Raw genomic sequence first — 22155 nt, forward strand, 5'->3', positions numbered from 1 at the left:
ACTAAACTTAGTGAAGGCACAAGTGGAACAAAGAGGAAGCCTACAACACAAAATGATGAACATGGTAAACCAACAAAAAGATCGAGAAGAAAGTTTATAGTGCGGGTGGATGATAAAGATGATGACAAGAAAAAGTTTTATGATGCAATTGAGTAGTAGTGCACAAACCTCCAAACAATATTGATGAGGTACGTGAAAACATAAGTAGTGTCAAAAAATGGTAATGAATCGATTACAAAACTATTTATATTTTTTAAATGAAAAAATAAATCATAAAACCAAATGGAAAGGTACAAAATAGCCTTGGTTGGAACAATAGGAAACTAAATGACTAGGCTGTAAAACTAGCCCTTGTCGAAAAAATAGGGCCCCAAACATTAGGGACACATGGATGAAGAGTATGTTTAAGAATTTAAAAAAAAAAAAGTGGAATTAAAAGAATTAATATCAAATGACATTTAAAAAGATCAAAAATAAGAACTAAGATTAAAAAAAATGACAAATGATGTTTTTCATATTATTTTTAGATTTTTTTAATCAAATTTTCATAATATTATTTGAATTGGTTAATTCAAAATTAAAAGAAAATTAATAGATGTGAGTATTTTATGTATTTGAAAGATAAAGCAACAAGAGGGTGATGATGTGTGGTACATTTAGGAACTAGAAGGTTAACCAACAATGAGAATATGCATTAACAACAATTAGCACATTGTCAATAGATGGAAAGCAACCACATTATTACCTCTATAAAAAACATAGCTAGAGTAAGAGTACTTTAAAGATTTAAAACTAAGTCCAAATACTTAATATAACATTCAAATAATAACTAGGCCTCATAGGACCATTACCGTGTCATGGAGGGTTATACTCATTGGACCACGAGGATCAACAAAAATAGACAAACACATAGCAACTAAAAGATTTTACCTCCACTCATCCTCTTGGAGAGGAGGGTGGTAGTCCATTATTCCTTGAGGAACTAGAAGAGCTCCTTGTAACCATCATCCTTGTCCATCTTTTCTTCAGCAACCTGCTTCTATAGTATATAGATCAAAGTCACTGAGAAACACCTTAATGTAAAATTGTTGGTGATTTGCAAATGATTCCTAAGCCCAAAAAACTCCTTCCTTAGCTCGTTGACACTGTCATCCAACTTAGTTAGATGCTTGTTGAAACTTCCCACTAGTCCACCATAAATTATCTCTATGGTTCCATGTCAATCACCTCCTTGTCATTAACCTACAGGGGGAGTTTCTGGTCAGGGTAGGGGAAGGGGTTTTGGTAGTTATAAATGTAGGCAATAGTGGGGGGGGGTGTTTCTCTTTAACCACCCATGAGGGTGAATGATCCTTTTTGCTAGAGGAATGCTTAGATGTTTCATGTGAGGTGTAATCCTTAACCTTTTTAGAGCTAGTGGAATTACTCTTTTTAATGGCTTGTTTGCATCTTTCCTTACCTAACTTGTTAGACCGATGGACACTAAGGGTCTCGACATTGTCATAAGAGTTGACAATTTTAAATGATTTTTTTTTGGGAGGGCCGGTTGGGGTGGGGGGAGTGGTAGATGCAATAGAGAGACTAATTACCCTTTTTTCTTGGTGTCTCTTAACTCTAGACAGGAAGGGGTTTCGCCTTTGCAAGTGGTTCTAAGGTAATTTTTCTTGCTGGTGTTGAACTAGGAATTGTTTGTGTCCTAGGTGGAATTGGTTGGGGCAACCTCAATCTGGGGCACACGTTGAACATAAACATTGGTAGGGGGACAAAGGCATGATGGAAATTGTAGAGTCTAAAGATTACCTCTTGGTTAGAGAGTGAGTTTTTTATCGATAATAAAAAGTTTAATTTAAAGAGCGTTCATCTAGTATTTCGAGTTATATTGATTGTAAGAAGTTTTATTTTCTTTATTAGTAATATTAAATTTTGATATTTGTTTCTAAAATTTTAATATAAATATGATCTATGTTCATTTTGAAAAATAAAGATTTTTAAAAAAGTAATTTATTACAAAATAAACTAAATATATAAAGTCAAAATAATTTAATTTAAAATAAATTAAGGGAATTGAAGGAATGAGAATAAAAAAATCTAAATGGTAAATAAGATAAATTGAAAGATGTTTATAATATAAAATAAATTCATTACTATTAATTTCTATAAGTCAATTTAATAATTTTTCATTTATGTTTATAAGTAATATATAAATATATTCAATTATTTGATATTAAATTATATATAATTCAATATTTACTATTAACTTTTATAAGTCAACTTAGGCAAGAGCCTACAATGCAATGGTAAATTGTGAGCCTCTTATCCCGGGAGGTCTTGGGTTCAAATCTACTCAAGATTAATAAATAATAATAATTAATCACAACACATAATAGTAATAATAATAATAATAAATTTCATTTATTTCTATAAGCAATGCATAAATAAATTTAATTATTTAATAATATTTTATATAACTATAACTAATATATATAAACTTATAATATTATTTGAGATAAGAAACATAATATATCTTTCTTTAATTAATTTAAAACAATGATTTTTAAAAAAATCATCGGTTAATTTTTTATATGAATAAGAGGGGGGATAGAGGAGAGAGATGGGGGGAGGGAGAAAGGGGAAGAAAATAGGGGGATAAAGAGAGGGTTGAGAAAGGTGTGTGTGTGTGTGTGTGTGTGAGAGAGAGAGAGAGAGAGAGAGAGAGAGAGAGAGAGAGAGAGAGAGAGAGAGAGAGAGAGAGAGAGAGAGAGAGAGAGATTCTAACAATAAACTCTAAATCCCCATTTTGTAAACTTTATAAATTAACACTCACTCTAACCTTAACCTTAGTCATAGTGTAATATGAACCCCTCCAAAAAAGTATAATCCAAACACTAGCCCTAATCCTAACCCTAACCAATTCTATCCCTATTCTTTATCATAATTCTACTACAAATCCCAACTATCATTCTAACCATACCTTAAAGCATATTCTTAACAACAACCCTAGCAATATAATTATATATTAAAATTTATATAATGTTTTTCATAAATTTTCAAAGTTTGTGTCTACTTAGGGTTGATAAAAATGGGAAACCATGTTAAATAGACGACATATAAAAAAGGTTAAAATAGAGTATATTTGGAACCATGAAATTACATTTATAAGTTATATTTGGAAACCATGTTCCCTTTTACTATAACAATTTAATCTAAAATGTAACCAAAGCCCAACAATTACCTTATTAATAACCTTAACACTAATTCTAATTAAAACATATAACCTATTAGTTACCATAACACTAACTTTAAGTGAAACAATAGTACTAACCTTAAATGTAATAGGAGCGCTAACCCTAATAATAATCTTCTTCTTAAAAATATGACTAACCTTGACTATAATAGTAGTAGGAACCCTAACACAAACCCAACCGTAACCTTAATACTAATTGTAAATGTAACTGCCATAATAGTAAACCTTATATTATTAATTTAAAAAATGAAAAATAATAAAATGTCAATCATGTTGTATTGTGTTGTAGTTGCTACTACACACACACACACACATACACATACACATACACATACACATACACATGCACATGTATATACATACATACATATATATGTATATGTATACATACATATATATGTATATATGTATACATACATATATATGTATATATGTATACATACATATATATGTATATATGTATACATATGTATACATATACATATATATGTATGTATACATGTATATATATATATGATGTGTGTGTGTGTGTGTGTGTGTGTGTGTGTGTGTGTGTGTGTGTGTGTGTGTAGAGAGAGAGAGAGAGATGCACACACATGCACACACACAAGCTAGTTTATTCAATGTGTCATTGCAGCTACCACTAGCTAACACATTCTCTATATTTAACATACATCCAGATGTATGTGTGTGTGTGTGTGTGTGTGTGTGTGTGGAGAGAGAGAGATGCACACACATGCACACACACAAGCTAGTTTATTCAATGTGTCATTGTAGCTACCACTAGCTAACACATTCTCTATATTTAACATACATCCAAATATACCAAAAGCCTCAATATCCACAACCCACAAATGCTTGTAACTAATTTAGCAATAAAATGTTGAATGTCAACCTATCACTTCAAGAAAATTAGTTCTCAACTGTATCTCAAAATATGCATCAAAGGCTAAAAAAATAGAAACCTATAGTACGATATTACAAAACATGGAAAATACAATTGGAAATAAAGATGATGCTTTACTAGCATATCAAAAGTTCATGACGGGAATTAGTGCAAATTGAGATATTGGAGCATAGGAGACATGCCACATTCTACAAAAAGTGCCCCTTGTATTTTGCAATCGTTCCTTCATTTCATTGAATGTCGTAAAAAAGGTCCTACATTGAATTAAAAACTCAAATTAGGAAGAAGAATTGGGCACCACTTATATCCAATTGTACATAGAAGATCCCAAAAAAAAATCTTTATCACTCATTCAAACAACCCATATGCACACATACTTTGAGAGTTGAAAGAAGAATCAATGGAAAAAGAGGAAAACCAATGCAATTGTGAATGTTTACCTAATTTTCAAGAGCATTCTTGAAGAGATTTTTGATAACTTTGAAATATTTTGTTGGAGCGAATTGTTGCTTTATAAAAACTTTTTGCACATCCAAATAGACATTGCCATTACAAGATAAGAAATAGTATCAAATTGGAGAACAATAAAAACCAAGAATCATAGTCCTTGGCACATTAATAGAATTGAAAATACACCCAAAAATGAAGAAAATGATGAATTTGACAATGACGATCTCAAAGTTCAACAAGGCACAAACATATACAAATAGGAGTTGCTCTCCCAAATGGGAGCTTCCACAAATTTTACAATCAATGAACTTGACCTTCTTGGAAAATGAGACATTGATATTAATCACCACTAGAATACAAACAACATTTTCCATACATTACACAAATCAGCAACAAATTTCATATATACAAGCAAATTACAAACAACTGGCAACACTTTTTATTCAAAAATTACACAAACAAACAACCATCTTGCCCCCAAACAACAACTAGCTTTAGAAATCATCAAAAAACAGTACACAAGCCCATTCCAAAAAGATCCATTGCAAATTATTATCCAAAGAACAATAGGCACTAGCAAGTCCTACCTCATTTGAATATATTAGGATAACCATTAACATAACATAAAACAATGGCAATAAACTATTTCTTGCACTAGCACCTACAAGAGTTTCAACTTACAACATACAAACATCAACAATCCACACATGTGCCTTCAAATCCCAATAAAATAAATGCATCTGTTGCAAGGCCAATCATTAACAAACCTCCAAGAAGACTTTAAATATAGATGAGATGAGCTTCTTGGGACCAAAAGATTTCATAAAAATAGAAAATTCTTATGCGAGGCCTTTCCACAAATACAACATGAACCATTTGGTGGGATTTCTATAATTCTTGTCGGTGACATAGGCCAACTACGACCAGTCTTTGATAAGCCAATATATGCCTCAACCTCTATAGCCATCATGCTTTGGCAAAATTTCAATTGTGTAATTACATTGGACACAATTTTTTGTCAATTGGGACAAAGTCAATGACAAAAACAATTCCAAAAAATCCTACATAATATTATAAATGTTGAAGCCCTATAAGATGATTGGGAGACACTCATGAATCGAACAAACAATTGCTTAAGCCCCAAACAAAGGGAATATTTTGAAATAGGTGCCCATCTATTTGCAACCAATGAAATTTGTGAAACTACATAATAAAAAAATGCTAAAACAATTGAACCTCATAATAGAACTTTTTTCAACTAGAGTAGTTGCACCAAGATCAAACAATCACAACGAAGATGATCAACTTCAATAAGAGGTGCTACTATGCATTGGCCAACAAATCTTGTTAACAACAAACCTATGGATACAAGCTAGATTGGTAAATGGAGAACTTGGACATGTAACAAAAATAATCTATAATATAAATTCAAAGCCACTAAAAACCACCCAAATATGTTGTTAAATCTAAAAATTATTTTAGACACTATGGGATACACATAACCCAATGAATGTACCTATTTAAACAATTACCTGAGGGAACTGTACATAACTACCACTGACTATGGCTTGGACAATAACAATACACAAATATTAGGGGCTCACACTATAAAAAGCTACAAAAGACATTGGGAAAAGAGAGTGATAGGGATTTACATTTATAGTAATATCTAGAGTGAAATCTAGTGATGATCTTCAGATACAACCAACATTCACTTTCAAAAGATATTGCAAAATGCAAAATATTTATTATACAAGTAGTAGGAAGAAGGAAGAAGCACGCCTACAACTACTATCAACCCTACAAGCAACCACACTACCCACACGATGTTAGATTGAAAAGGTAACAACCCGATTATCAATAATGCAAATTAAAATACATAAAGGAAATTTATAATTTGATTGTCATGTTTTCTAGTTGTATGCAAAAAATAAAAACGGCTATTTGCAGTGAGGATTGTTCTGTTGATGTAGTGCAGATTGCTCTAGGGATCTTTTTTCACTAGGAATGACATCATTTCCATCAATCCTTTAAGAAATTTCCTCACCTAAAGACCAAATGGCTAGTAAGGTCTATATTGAGATGAGAAATTTTAGTTTTGTTGAAATAGTTGTCGATCTTCATCAATTTTTATGTATTGATTGATCTTCAAATTAAAACCTATTGTAGTTGGATTAAATGTTAAGAGATCACATCAAATTCAATGATAGGTATATTGCTCAATGTCATTTTAGAGTGAATATGAGTATTTCATCCCAAATTTTTATGTTTATATTTTTAGTCTGTTTTTATTTCTTTTTGAACTTTGAGGCAAAAAACCCTGAATTTGCAATATCCTAACCTTTTTTTTACCTGAAGTTTCTTGAGATCATGGTGCAATTCACACAAAAGATGTAGAGAGCATTTTGGTAGTTTGTTACTCCTTGTCCAAACCTTCATCCAAGAGGTTTGAGTTCTCTAAAACCAAATTTGATTTTTGTTCGAAAGGTAAGCACACAACTCACATTTAAAAATTTAACATTGTTAAATGGATTTCTTTTTCCAAATGTTACATTTTAAAAGCATATATCTTTGAAATACAAAATCTCCCAAATTCAACAAAGGATGTTGATATGGATTTTTTGAGTGTTATTACTTGTACAATTTATCTTAAACTTCCTCCTTCCTAAAACAAGGTTTTCCCTTCTCCCTACTACATTAACACCATTTATTATGTGTTTTATGGCTATTTGTTAATGGGTTATAGTAGAATATATTCCTAATGACAATAATAATTGCAAAAAATAATGCGTGATAGACTGGTGTATTCCATTACTAAAGGGAAATGATCTTACAACCTCTCAAAAAAATAGGGGTGATATATTTGTTGAATCATTCAACATGTTAACAATTTTTTGTGCTCTATGTCATGATTTAAAAATTTAAAAGATATTGGCCATTTATGCTCATTCAAATATAAGACCTATGTTTGTTGCAATAAACCCTCAGAAGATAGTCTCATGCATGATGGAAAATAAATTCAAAGAGATGTATTATGCTCTTCAGAAGTTTGAATGGAATAAATGTATAGATAATCCAACAAGGAATGGAAGGAAGTTCTCTAATAGACATTTTTGCATAATGTGGAAGCCTCTGAACTACTTAATCATAGCTATTCTCTCTAAATGTACTATTATTTATGGGAATGCTAATTCTGATAACATCAAGTGAAATGAAAAAACTAGAATTTATCTATTTGACTATATTCACATTGTAGATAAGATAAGATAAGATAAATTTATTAATGTCCAACAAGAGACCAACAAGGGTCTAAGGGATTGGAAATAGTACAAAGGGGCAGACGCCAACACAGGGAGCACCAAACGATGTCCATAGAAAGAACATCAAAGAAAAACAACAAAATAACCAAGAAAAGGGAATAATAATTGCTAAGAACTCCTCACAGACGAGAAGTAGTCCAAAATGGAAAGGTGGACATTAGGGAAATCAGGTACTCTAGAAGGTTGCATCTGAGGTCTACTAGAGGGACGTTACTGAGTGTAATCTCTACGGGGTCTCATAGATCTAGTGTGAACCGAGATAGTGCAGAGAGGCCGCTTCAATCCTCGGGCATGAACTGTAGGACTGAAGAAAGATGTGATAAGCTACATAGGGGTCAAAGTCAAGCAAAGATGGATCTGTATAGTGTGCTCATGAAGCTGCATGGTCTCCTAAAGATAGAGTGCAAGATATTGCTGGTCAATATATCTGAAGAATGAGGAAAGAGATTGACACTCTCTAAACAAACAATAGAATCTCCCTTGGAACTCATAACAAATGGGACAATGAAAAATAAAGGGAGACTCGATCTCGACCTCCTTGATGTGACAAAGCTGATAGATCCTATCCTCCCTACCAATCTGGTGATTAGTCTGAATACGTAGCCGATGAGAACCCACCCTGAAAGATCCCAAGGAGATATAAAGAGCATGAGTCCAATGATGGGTGAGGTACCATGGATGTAAGATGATCCTGTCTTGGATCTCAAGAAAGTGCTCATCATAGAAAGCCATGTGCAGACAGAGCTCACTTGGGGGATTCCTCTAGGTTGTGATAACAAACTATCTATAGATGTCAAGTCTAACATGCTCGTTCAACTCCTATTGAGGTGGAAAAAGATGAGTTGGAGTGTCCAGAGAAAACTCAAAGGGGGGAAGACGATCCAAACTAATACCAACTGAGCCCAAGAGATCGGAGACTTGGGTGTACCAAATATGAGATCTATGACTAGAGTCAGATCTCACCACCTCCATAGAGGAGCAATAAGCCAAGTCAGAATATCTGTAACTATTATCAGAGGAACCAACGAAGCTCTGGAGCAAGTGAAGTAGCCAAACTAAATCAAAGATGGTCCCTAATCTAAAAGGGTGAGCACCAAACTTAGCCAGAAAAACCCTTACTCTTTCATCCTAAACATTTATATTTACAAATTATTGATATAGCCATAACATTCAATAACAATATGAGATGATTAAATAAAAACTATTGTAAATCTCCTCAAATTTGGATAAGAAATTAATAGAAAGGAAAATATATGTGCAAATTTAACACTCAAATGTTTATTAAAATGATTGAATTTATTTTAGTGTTGTTTTAACTTATTTTTACATAGTATATTTTGATGTTGTTTTTGGCATACAACTATTTTATTTTTGGTTTTTCTAGCATAAAAAGTATTAGAATGATTATTTATCAAAATATGACTATTTCTTTGGCAACTTGATGCCATAAATGAAATTGACAACTATCAAAATTGTACATCCATAAAAAAAACCATCTCTATTGATATTGTCATGTTCCTATTTATTAGTACTTGCCCATAGACTAAGTACTATTGTGACATTTTTTGAATTGCTTACATTTATTAAATGAGTTTTCATTTACCAATTAGAATTCACTTTGTTTCATTTTTTTAAAAATAATTATTATGTTTTAATAAACTTACATAAAAAATATTTAACTTTAGAAATATTTCTAAATTAATTTTCTAGTTTTTGATTGGTTCAATGAATTGGAGTCTTATATGCCAATTCACTTTATATTCTTATCGGTGTTATTTTCTTAATTGATTTTATATGTTAGTGTAAAAAATTTAAGTGTAGTTTATTAAATTGTGCAAACATTATTTTAAAATGTCATATTATAAATAGTAATATAATATGATATAAATGATAATATAATATATCATATATATACTCTTATTGATCATATATAATTAAATAATATATTAATAAAATAACCAAACGAATCTTTGTATTGTCACAACTATATTAAAATATGTAAATTATATAATTTATTTATTAATTATATTGTATTAAAACTAGATAATTTATTTATTTTAAAATTCTAGTTAATTAAAAATATTATTATTATTATTTTATTTCTAGACTACTATTAGCAAGTACTTAGCCATTCTATGGCACTTGTTTGAAATGTATTCAATTTATTTGGAGCAAATCTCATAAAAAATTAATCAAAATTTAAGCAAATGTCAAGTCATAAATTTTCTTAAGTCTTCCACGATTCTTTTAAATCTCCATGGGATGTTGCTATTCTGGAAGGCATTCAATTGTTGACCATAGCCATTTACTTAAAGGAAAGTTTTAAATTGTAGGTGTTCTTTCAAATAAGATGAATAGAATGATACAAATACTTTAATCTTTGTTGTGTGAAAAATATTTGAATCACATCTCAAATGAGATTGAATGACATTCATTGAAACCCTCATCATTGGGAACTATCACACAAAGACATATTTTTATCATGATTGAAGTGGTTGTTTATGGTATGTTGTTCATGGTCTATTTGCATGTTTTGTCTACCAAAAAAACTAGACGTGGAAGAATTTAATACAAATAACATGGTTTATCTTTGTAAAATTAAAGAAAACAAACTTTGAGTGGCATCTTGAAGCCTTTTATTGGTTTTTTGGTTGGACTTTGTTTATGAGTATATGTTCAACTTGTAAGAAATTATTGGTCTCATATTTTAAATAGGACTAAACTAATTTTGAATAGGTTTCTTGATTATGTAGGAGCAAATGGTTTGGATGCAAGCAATGATGCTCAAATATGCAATTGAAATAATCTTTTCTTTCACTTGCATCCATAAGGACAAATGATTCCTATTAGCTCATCAAATGTGCAATTGCTACTATATATTATATATTTAACATATGTCAAGTTATACCAAATCATTGAATGTTTCATCATTCACCTTTAATAAAGTTTTAAAAAAAAAACACTTAATGATGTATCTTAAATATAAAATATATATTAACTTATTTTATATTTTTATAATATATATTATAATAATCTATATTAAATTAGTAATTAGATCAATTATTATATTACATTTGATATGAATTACTAATTAAATTAAAAAATATTTAAAGTAAAAAAAATCAATATTCTTCTCCAAATGAAATAAAGACCAAAACATCATTTTAAAAAACATATGAAATACAAGTTGATCATCAAATTTAGACCTATTTGCTTTGTTAAATAAAAAACAATTGAAAACAAGACATCTGTGCAAGATTTCATTTTTTTATTTAGGCCACTTAAACCATTTAAGAACCCGATATGGGCCCACTCGTGCATGAAACCTCTTCGACTTAGAAAGAGGCATCCACACTATGGATGTCAAACCAACAAGAAACCCTAGTGATGGCTAACCATTGTATCTGACCAAAGCAGCTTCAACAAGTGGTTGCAAGAAAAAAACCAAGCATGAATGACAACAGAGGAGCATTGAGCAGTGGAACAACCAAGCGGGAAGTGGGTCTAGTTTGAACAACATGAAAGAGCAGTGGGTCCAAAGGTAGAAATGAATAGAGCAGTGGATCCTCAGACAGAAACAGATAGAGAAGTGTGTCCAAATTTAAATCAACAATTCTTTAGCAAGTGTGCTTGCTAGCTTCCCCCATCATTTGTCTGCAGTTTTTAATTTTTAATTTTTGTACTTCATTGGTGTAATCAAGGCACTTCTAGGCTCACCTAAAACATGTTACATTAAACTACACACAAAAAACTACAAAGGAAAACTTGTGAGAATAGATAAAAGGTAACTATGAAACTCTTTTAGGCTATCACCATGCATTCAACGTGGGCCCCAACCTTGGGGAAACAGGTAAGAAACTCACAATGGTCTGCCATAGACCTAGTTTGGAGGGATCTTTGTTGTCAAAAGGGAACATATTTTTTTGTGTGGATAGAGAGGATAGGAGTGATCTCAATGGGAATCTGCAATCCTAGCTATCAAGGACCACAACTAACTTGCTACACCACAGAGGTTGGAATCAGAGAGCAGGAGGTCCTTCAACACCTCAGTTCTCAACTACGGTATAAGGTCTAACTGAGGTTTGTCAATCTATTATGACATATTTCCTAAATCAGGCATGTACTACGGGTGAAAAACTAATATTGGTAAATGAAAAACAATACAAAGGTATCTTAAGAAGTAAAGTGATGCGGAAGGGTAGACAAACAAATAAAAAATGTTTGGCTACGATACTACCGAGGATCAACGAAATACATAAAAAAGCATATCAAGTTAATATGAGGCAAGAATCAAAGGAAGAAAAATAAATCTGACTGCAGAAAAAGGTAGAATCCAATATGAGCACCGAATCAAACACGATTCAAGTTGAAACTAGTGCAATAAGCAAAGGAGACAACACTGAATGCAAATAAGATGAGGATATCTATTACAACCCAACTAAAACACCACTCTCATGGTCCTCATATTTTTATGTTGAAGAGCTTATGGACCTAAAAAGAAGGATGAAAACTGTAGAAACAAGGAACTAGGAAGAAGAGACCAAAGTGTTTTTGAAGAAATTGAATACACAAGAAAAATAGAATGATAAAACAAAAGCCTTAGAGAAAAAATCTTGAGCATGAAATCAAAAATGGATATTGGACAACAAGAACTGGAGATATTAAAATAAGAAATGACACTTTGGAGGGTAATAGGGAATAAAGAAAAGGAAACCATGAAAGAGATGGGCACCACCCAACTGGAGGAAATCCAATCAGCCCTAGCAGATATAGAATTCAAAAAAAAATCAGTTGAAGGAAAGGATAAGAGCTTGGGCTAAATCATGGTCTCAAGTTGTAGGTAACTCAATAAGTAAATAAAAGGACATCATTGAGCAAAAAATCAAGTTTCAGATAAAGATTAGGACAAATAGGGAAAGACTCCAAATATCATCATCAAAGGCTTAAAAGAGTTTGGAGAAAGAGAAAGGATTGATATACTAGTGAGAGATTTTCTTACTGGTATGCTGAAATGGACAAGTATTATTCACCAAGCAAGCAGGATAAGTAAAAAGGTAGATGGTGGAAGAGATAGACATGTAAGAGTTATTTTAAAAAACCTAGAGGAATAAAAAAACTCATCCTTAGGAATAGGGGGCTACTTAGAGGAATTCATATCAATCTAGATGAAGATCTAAATTTTTCTCAACAAAAGGAACAAAGGAAGGAGTGGGACAAAGTGAAGACAAACAAAAGTGAGGGAAATGGGCTTTGCTGAAAAATGGGAAGCCCAAATCAGTGAGCATCTCTCAAATAAGAAATTAGAATTTGGGGCCCCAGAAGATCACTTAAGTGTAGTAAGTTGGAATTGTAGAGGCTATCCATGGAAAAGAGGTCCTGAGCAGGGTCCCATAGCAGAGGGGAAAGATATTATCATCCTAGTTGAAACGCACAAGCACAAAGGGTACCATATTTTAATTTTTACAGGAAGTTTTTAGTTTGGAACAAATAGAAGGATACAAGGAAAGGTCATGGGGGAATTACATTGCTTATCAAGGAGAAGTGGGACAAATTTCTAAAACTTTTAAAAGTAGATCCAAACAAACAATACTTATGGCTGCAAATCGTTACAGATGAAACTATTTTTATTTTGGTTGCTTGCTATTTTGCTCCAATGAAATCTAAACTATACAAGAGACAAAAATTGGACATCAAAGACCCATTTTCTTCATTTAAAAAGGACATATCTCTATTCAGCAACTTAGGGGTAATTATGCTTGTTGGTGACTTCAATGCTAGGATGACCAATAATCAATTGCTACAATTGAACATAGAAGAAGGGGAGGATAACCCTTTATGGTTAGAAGAAATGATGACCACTCTTGGAAGAAAACCTCTCAAGACAACAAAGGGGGCATTTTGCATTTTGAGGCATAACTCTTGGGGATGTGTAGTCTTTTTGGCATGGTTACTTGTAATGGCATGAGTAGCTGGCCAACATCTAGGGGATATCATGTGCAAAAATATAATGGATAGAGTGTGGTGGACTATGTGATTTGTTCTCAAAACTGGATTCCTAGAGTGATAGATTTCAATTTTGGGGAAGCTCCTATAGAAATGAAATCTAATCACATGCCTCTTTATTTTAATTTGAACTTGGTCCCACATAACATGCATAATGAATGTGACTTCCACATGGAAAAGGCAACCAATACTAGTAGTGGGAGAATATTCATAAATCAAGCAAACAAGGACATATTCAGGGCTGCTCTCAAGCAACAACTCCTTGAGACAAGCACAAATAGTATAGACAAAGGGATCAACATGGAGCTAGGGCATGCACACAACAACTTGGTTATCCCTATTCTTCACAAAACATTAAATGGATGTAAAAGATCTCGCAGTAAAAAGAGGGCTGCAAATAGCTTTCCTACTAACCCATGGTATGACGAGGAGTGCAAGGTAGCCAAGAGATCTTTGAAAGGCAATTATACAAACAAAGAGGACAAGAAGACATATACAAAGGTGGTCCAGTCAAAGAAAAAAAGATAATTTAAATGCAAGACGGGAAGAGTTATTCACCCTAAGCAAACAAAATCCCATGGAAAGAACAAAATGAAAACATATCACTACTGTCCACTGGTTAGAATATGCAAAGTTACTTATGAGCTCTTTGAAAAGAAAGAACCACCTCCCGTGGTGAACTCTTTTTTTGAGCTCTTCACAGTAGAGGACACCAAACTTGGAATAAAGAAGTTAGTAAATGACAAGACAAGTGATATAGAGGGGCTACAAGCTGAATTTTTGAAATGGGAAGTTGATCTCCTAGCTCCTCACATAAAGGGGATCTTTAATAGGGTCATTCAAGATGACTTTCTAGATGATTGGACAACTAGTGTGGTTATACCTTTATTTAAAAGTGGGAATATTAACAACCCATCTAATTACCACACTATAATGGTTAACCCCCTATTTGGAAAACTTTTAGGGAGCATGGTGGAACACATGATCAGAAAATGGGCTGAAATGGAAGGAAAAAGTGCAAAAGGACAAGTAGGTTTTAGACCAAGACATTCTACTATTGATCACCATGTCACTCTTAGACATTTGATAGAGAAAGTATGGGACAACTAGGGGGGAGAAGCTTTTTGCTGCTTCATAGACTTCAAGAAAGCCTTCGATACACTGCCTAGAGACAAGCTATGGAAAAGAATGGAAGAATTAGGCATCCCAGATATGTACAGAGCAACAATGCCTAGACTTTACAAAAAAGTTAGAGCAAAAATCAGAACTAAAGAGGGAATGTCCAAGTGTTTTGGGAGTGATATTGGTGTGAAACAAGGGTGCCCATTATATCCTTTTTTGTTTGGATTATATATTAATAAACTAGAAGCTTGGCTAGATGAAATTGATGGGAAAGGGGTCCAGTTAGCGTACTATGTGGTGAAGCTTCTTCTTTATGTGGATGATATAATCTTAATATCAAAAAATTCTAATGGATTAAAAGATCACTTAAAGGCATTAGAGAACTTTTGTCAAAAAGTGGGGATGTAGGCAAACAAATCTAAGATGAAAATCATGATTTTTCCTTTGAAAAGAAAGGACAATTATTTGGATTTTCTTTTTGAAGGAAACCCATTAGAAATAGTGAAAGAATATAGATATTTAGGGATTGACTTCAGCTACAAGCTCAGCTGGATGACTTGTAGAGTTAAAAGGATACAGGGGGGATGGAAAGTGCTATATCTACTGCAAAAGATATGTAGGAACATCGAGCTATGGGAGTGGAAGATCAATAAAACTCTATTTGGTTTGTTGGTCACCCTCTAGTTTTTTTTTATGGTTGTGAGGTTTTGGGGGGTAGCATGAAAAATTGAGGGTGGAGATAACTTGAGATGATCCAAAAACATCTAATCAATACTAATATCAAGGTCAAGGAATTTGTATCTTATGAAATATTGTTAGCAAAAACTAGTATGTACCCACTGGAGGTAGCTGCCATAACTTAGTTAATAAGTTATTTAAGGAAAATTGACAACATGGATAGCCAACGTTGGCCCAAAATTGCAATGCAAGAGGACTTGGTTTGTAATACCCCGCCCAGAGATTCTTGGAGCAAGGACAAATAAACGCAATTCATTTTTTTAAAGGTATTAAGCATGGATACATACAACATCAACATGCAACTGATCACAAAGATCACAATGAAAGACTCAACCAAATAGTCCAATCAACGAATGATCTCCAAACGCCACTACTTACCAACACATCAATAACCAACTAAGAGGGATAAACATACAATGTCCATTTCCAATAAAAACACAGGTACATAAAATCCTGACTAGCCATCCTGAAAGTTGACTAATCTTTATTTGATATATAAACATACCCCTTCACTATAGGAGGCAACAACTCCCCAAAGGGTATAAAAAACATCTTCTAAAACACATCCAATAAGTAAGAAAGTACCTATTGTCTGCTCGGGCAGGTTTTCTGTCAAACCCCATGCAATATTTCCACTATCGTCGTGCGATACTTTCTAGTATCGTACAATACTATTCACTACCACCATGCGATACTTTACCAGTATCGTGTGATACACTTTACTACTACCGTGCGATAGTTTCTAGTATTGCACAATACTTTCTACTATTACTGTGCGATACTTTACTAGTATCACACGATACTTACCTACTACTATTGTGTGATACGTTCCTATATCACATGATACTATTTACTATAGCCATGCGATACTTTACCTGTATCACCCAATGCTGAACCAATGTCGCCAAGGTTTGCAAAGAAACACCATACAACTAATTAGAAGGAAAAAAATAGAGTTAGAACCTCCACATAGGAAGTACTGGAACCACAATAGTTGACAAGTAAACACTCAAAAGCATAAGGGAGATCAAATAATTTAACATTCATCTATAGCATCAAATGTAATCATGCAGAAAGCAACATCGCAATGAACATACATGTGCAAAAATCAACTAGCTCAAGAAGGAAAGCACAAGCAAAGAGCCACTAAACTAAAAAAATCGTGCTTGTTTTCTCCCAACTATAATTGCATCATGAGACCTCAAAGACCCTAGCCATCCACCGAGCATGAATCTCAAAATTACCAACAAAATAATTGGAGTTGTTTCATGAGATCATTCTTACCAATGACCAACAAATAATAATCATAAGAGTAAGTATATCCAACATGCTAATCTACCAATAGCATCACTAATCCAAGGTAGTGGTAAGAAACATCATATAGTAATATGATACAACATCATGATAAATGAATGCACCAAGTAACATACTAATCATCATCTAAACATGATATCAAATGCATCCAAAGTGAAACATAAATCACTAGAGAACATACTTCAGGTACACCAAAGTACCAAGTGAATATCCAACATCGGCCTCCAATTGGAAATAGACCATCACTATACATCGGTTCCCTAACTGTGGTATAGGAAATTACGCCTCCCAACCACATGGTACTTGTAGGCCCACTCCCGTTGTGCTGATTGAGATAATGATCCAACCACAGACACACAACACAATCATCCATGACTAACACTCATGCCAAATAGTACACAGGACTAAATCCAAGGTCATGAGACAATGCAATACAACAGGTCCTGGTCAGATGCTCTATGGGTCTACTATGTAGGGGCTATAGTGGAGATTAGATCGCTTGGGACTCCCAATCTGAACATCGTGCAGAAACTCTCCCTCAGGACTCCCTAGGGAGGTCATCACACTGTGTCCTCGGATGAATCGTACATATATGTCACATTTTATTATCTTAGTTTTATTACCCATTAATTCATTTAGTTATCATTTATTTAGAACCTTCTTCATGTCAAACTTGTCAGGAACACGACCCGGGGTTACGAGAGAAGCCTCTCCACTTATCTACCCTACATACCCATGCTCATCACATGAAGAGTGCTCATAGGCAATGCAGTTTCCCAACCCAACCCTAATGAACATAACTCTACTGATATCGATCGGGAGTTTGGGTCTCTCAAGAACTCGACAAGTGCATGCTCACATGCTCATGTGTGTGCAGACTAACTACACGAAGATCATAAACAAGGGTTAGATGAGAAACAATAAAAATACAAAGTATAACAAGATCACTCAACTGGCCTATGTCCTGGGGTATAGATTCAACATGAATCTCAATGATGCAACGAAACCAAACATTATGAACTCACTCAACTGACCTAAATCTGGGAGAATGGATTCAACACGTATCCTAGTGTTCGTGAAATAAAAAAATACATGCAAGGAAACATGGGATACAATCTATTTCCACCATCGAAGGAGACAATGTCAAAATCCCAACAAAATATGGGTGACATGCAAATCGAGGCAAGACTAAAAAGCCCAAAACTCAAAGTTCTCGGATAACAATGAAACTAAAACCTCAATTCAAGAATAGGGTCACAAGACCAAGGGTCCAATAAAATTCACCAAACAGGTTCGGGTTCCCAATCTGAAAAATTCTGCAAAAGACATAAGTCCATAAAATCCACTATGGAAATATGAGTTCAGATCGAGAGATAAAATACTTTGAAATGTCTTATAAACATTTTGATTCCATGATCCTAATCGTTAAGGTGAGGGATATAAGATCCAATCTCTAAATAGGCCAGACAAAGAAATGGGCAAAAACCTCGATGGCACGCAAAATGAGACAATGCCAAAACATCCGAAACTAAAATATCTTGGAATTCGACAAAATCAAAAACCCACTGATCAAATAGTTCCAAACTAAGGAATATCAAATAAAATTTGACTTCCAAGCAACCATGTAAAAACTAGTAGCATAACAATGCCTAAACTTGCATTTCTAATTTCCTAAGAAATGGAAATGCTCACCCCTGTCCAACCTAGTGATATGAATGCTTAAAAATCGAGGGGAACGCTAGTTCTCCACTCCCTAACATTTAGCAACATGAAACAAAAGTTGAAGCGTAGTAAAACCAATAAAACACAAAAGCCCTACCTCGCAACCAAGAGGGCAAACGAAGAAACACCACTGTGAAAGAATGGGGTCGCCAAATTGGATGAAACCATTGGCATAGCAGAGCAATCCCGATACAAATCCAATGAGACTGACCTCGTAATGATCTGTCGAGTCAAACTCTTGTAACGAGTAAAACATTGATTCCTCACAAGAGGGTTTGGAGGAATTTTCTCCAAAACCATAAAAAAAATAGCAAAGTGAGAAGTGAGAATAAACTCACTTTTAGCCAATATATGCACTTTTGCAAAGTGACATATAAATTAGATTATTTCAATTAAATAATCTAATTGGCTCCCTTAACCCAAATTAAATCAGGTGATTCCAATTGAATTGGAGTCCAACTATGACAAATTAGCGAGCAATAAAATAAAGATTAAATCAAATAATTAAACCCTTCAACCCATCAAACAACATTTAATTTAATCTTTTCCGCGATTACTATGGAATCCTTAATGCATAGACACACTCACAAGTCTAATCACATAATGCATTATGAATCCAAATTTACCAATTACCAGAGGATTAAAATAACAATAAAGATACATCACCCTTACAGGGATGATATTGGCTCAACATGAAATGTTTGCTCAATAACTCCATGTGCCATTGCTAGGGATATAAGTCCTACACAATAAACGAATACAATCAAGTGTAGATGTACAACAATAATAGCCGAAACGACAATTATGTGAAATCACGTAATTAAATCATCTAATTAATTTCATTTACATAATCATTTAATCAACCCATTTTGCATAAATTACCGAAATGCACAAGGTACTTATCTGTAGCACCATAACAAATGAATCCAACATGAACAATTCATTTCTACGTATTTAAGCAATTAATAATGGAATTAATAACAGTTGTTAAACAACATACAAAGACACTTAAAACACATAAAGTGAACATGGTCAAATACATGACTAACCAATGCTATAGGAACCTAGTCAAGTGTAGCAGGATAGTAGTACACAGTGCAACCATTATTCACATCTCAAGGTAATCACAGAACAACACAGTGATACCAAATCAATCCAAGAAACCATTAGCACAAACCTTAGTGAACCCATCTAGTACATCATAATCTCACAAATCAGCCACAAGCATAATCAATCCAACTGATACAATAGCATAAATCTAATCACCCCAAAAGGGTGTTGACCACTCACGGGTCCTAACATGATCATTCACAAAGGAAGAGCGTCAAGGTTGCACCCATCATGATGACTTACATGAATCGAATTGTAGAGACACTACATGGTTCGTATGAAGTAGACTTGGATGAAACAAAACGTAAAGTGATTGAACATGCAAAATACCAAGTTGCAAGAGTGTCCTACCAATAACAAAGAAATAAATAAGTTCGTTAGGGGAAATTTCGAAACTGCCATGTTCTGTCTTAAGATGGGTCGGAAAAAGACACATTATATCAAAGTTTTCAATCCTTCTAAGGGGCATGGGGATCACGCATATCTAGGGTCAGTTGTTAATAGTAAGGCTAGGATGTTAATTGCTCAATCGAGGACTAGATCACATCATCTCAGATGCGAGATTGGTAGATGGGAGAAGCCTAAAGAGGAGTGGGAAGAGAGGATCTGTAGATTTTGTGAAAAAAGGGCGGTTGAGACAGAATGTCACTTTCTTACTAATTACAAGGCATATGAGGATATTCGGGCCCAATATAGGGTCATCTTAGGGGATGGCATAAACTTACACAGTTTGTTCGATGATAAGATACGACAAACTATGGGTTTGATTGTCAAGATTCATTGTAGGAGGTTGGATTTGGAGAGGAATCAAGATTAATGCTTCTTATTTGTGGTCTCTTAGTCTGATGATTTTGTAGACGTCATTAAAATCCTTCATTCATGTTAGGAGAAACTCTTTGTGAGCAATTCTACTTCTCATGTTGACCAAAAGCACATTGACCTTTTTAATCTTTTTCAATATTTATATATATATCAATTTTTTCCTTCATAGGATACCTATCTCCAACAAGATACGGACGCCCAACGGCCGTTGTATGCAACAAAAATCTCCTAATTTTCTCCGGTCAAAGCAGGCGAACTCGGCAGTTTCACGTAATAATAAATCAATCTCATCCACACCCCCGAATTTGCATTTGCAGGGGTTTGATAACAAAAATTTTGAGCGACAATAATCAAGATAAAGATATGTGCAGCTTGGATTTGCAAAAGAATGTATTCATCCTGAGGATGACAGGCGATGGAGAGCATCGATTCAACCCTAAATTCATGGGCTCCATTATTTCTGCAATCACCTATGTCAATCAGAATGCTCACAAAGCCTCTGCGATCATTGTAACAAACGACGGCAAATACTTTTCCAACGGCCTCGATCTCGAATGGATCTCGCGGCAAGACAAGGAGACTCGATCCCTGGCCGTGGGGAACAAATTTGTGGAGCTCTTGGCCGCCATCATGAGCATAAAATTGCCGTCGATTGCAGCCGTCTGTGGCCACGCTTGCGCAGCTGGATTCATTTTCGCCCTGGCTCACGACTACAGATTCATGAGAAACGACCGAGGGTTTCTGTACATGAGCGAGGTCGATGTCGGGATTATTATTCCTCCGTCGGCCATGTCCGTCATTAGAAGCAAAGTCGATTCGCGTCATTTGACGGAAGTAATGCTCCGCGGCCTCAAGTACGGAGCACAAGAAGCCCTCGCAAAGGGTTTGGTGGATTCGTCGCATGGGAGTTCTGTTGAAACCCTAGATGCCGCCATTAGAGCGGCAGTTGAGCTCGGTAAACGGAACTGGAAAGGGGAAGTCTACCTGGGCCTTAGACTCGGCGCATTTCCAGAAGCTGCAGAGAAGCTGGGAATCCAAAATTTTACTGTACTTCCTTCCAGATTGTGAATTTAATGGACCTTTCTTATATAAATAATAATTGCATAACAGGATTATATTTATCGTGTTTGATTGCATTCTGTATTGATTATTGAATTGATTTTCATGCCGCTAGGGAAAATTTTCCAGAATAGTTAACGATTTGGCAATTTTTAGCTTTAAACAATACAGTAGGGTTTTCTTACTATTACTGATCTACATTTGCTGGTAAACCCTAATTCCATCTTTAAATGGCTTTAAATCTATTCGAGCACGCTTTTTGGAACATCCAAACTTTCAGTCACAAGCATGAAACAACGGTCTAATGTTATTTCGTTTGTAGCTTCATTTTAGAAATTTGTAGC

The 22155-nt window shown here is 34.1% G+C and overlaps 1 pseudogene across 1 annotated transcript; it reads left to right on the forward strand.

Moving 5' to 3' along the window:
- Positions 1–20961: 20961 nt before the first annotated feature.
- Positions 20962–21873, forward strand: LOC149536676 (enoyl-CoA delta isomerase 2, peroxisomal pseudogene; annotated as a pseudogene). Its single transcript, XR_016357851.1, has one exon. The product of XR_016357851.1 is annotated as an enoyl-CoA delta isomerase 2, peroxisomal pseudogene (transcript).
- Positions 21874–22155: the final 282 nt, after the last annotated feature.

The sequence above is a fragment of the Cupressus sempervirens genome, chromosome 10, assembly GCF_028749045.1.
Source record: "Cupressus sempervirens isolate cs-2001-9-10 chromosome 10, ASM2874904v1, whole genome shotgun sequence".
In the NCBI taxonomy this organism is placed as follows: domain Eukaryota; kingdom Viridiplantae; phylum Streptophyta; class Pinopsida; order Cupressales; family Cupressaceae; genus Cupressus; species Cupressus sempervirens.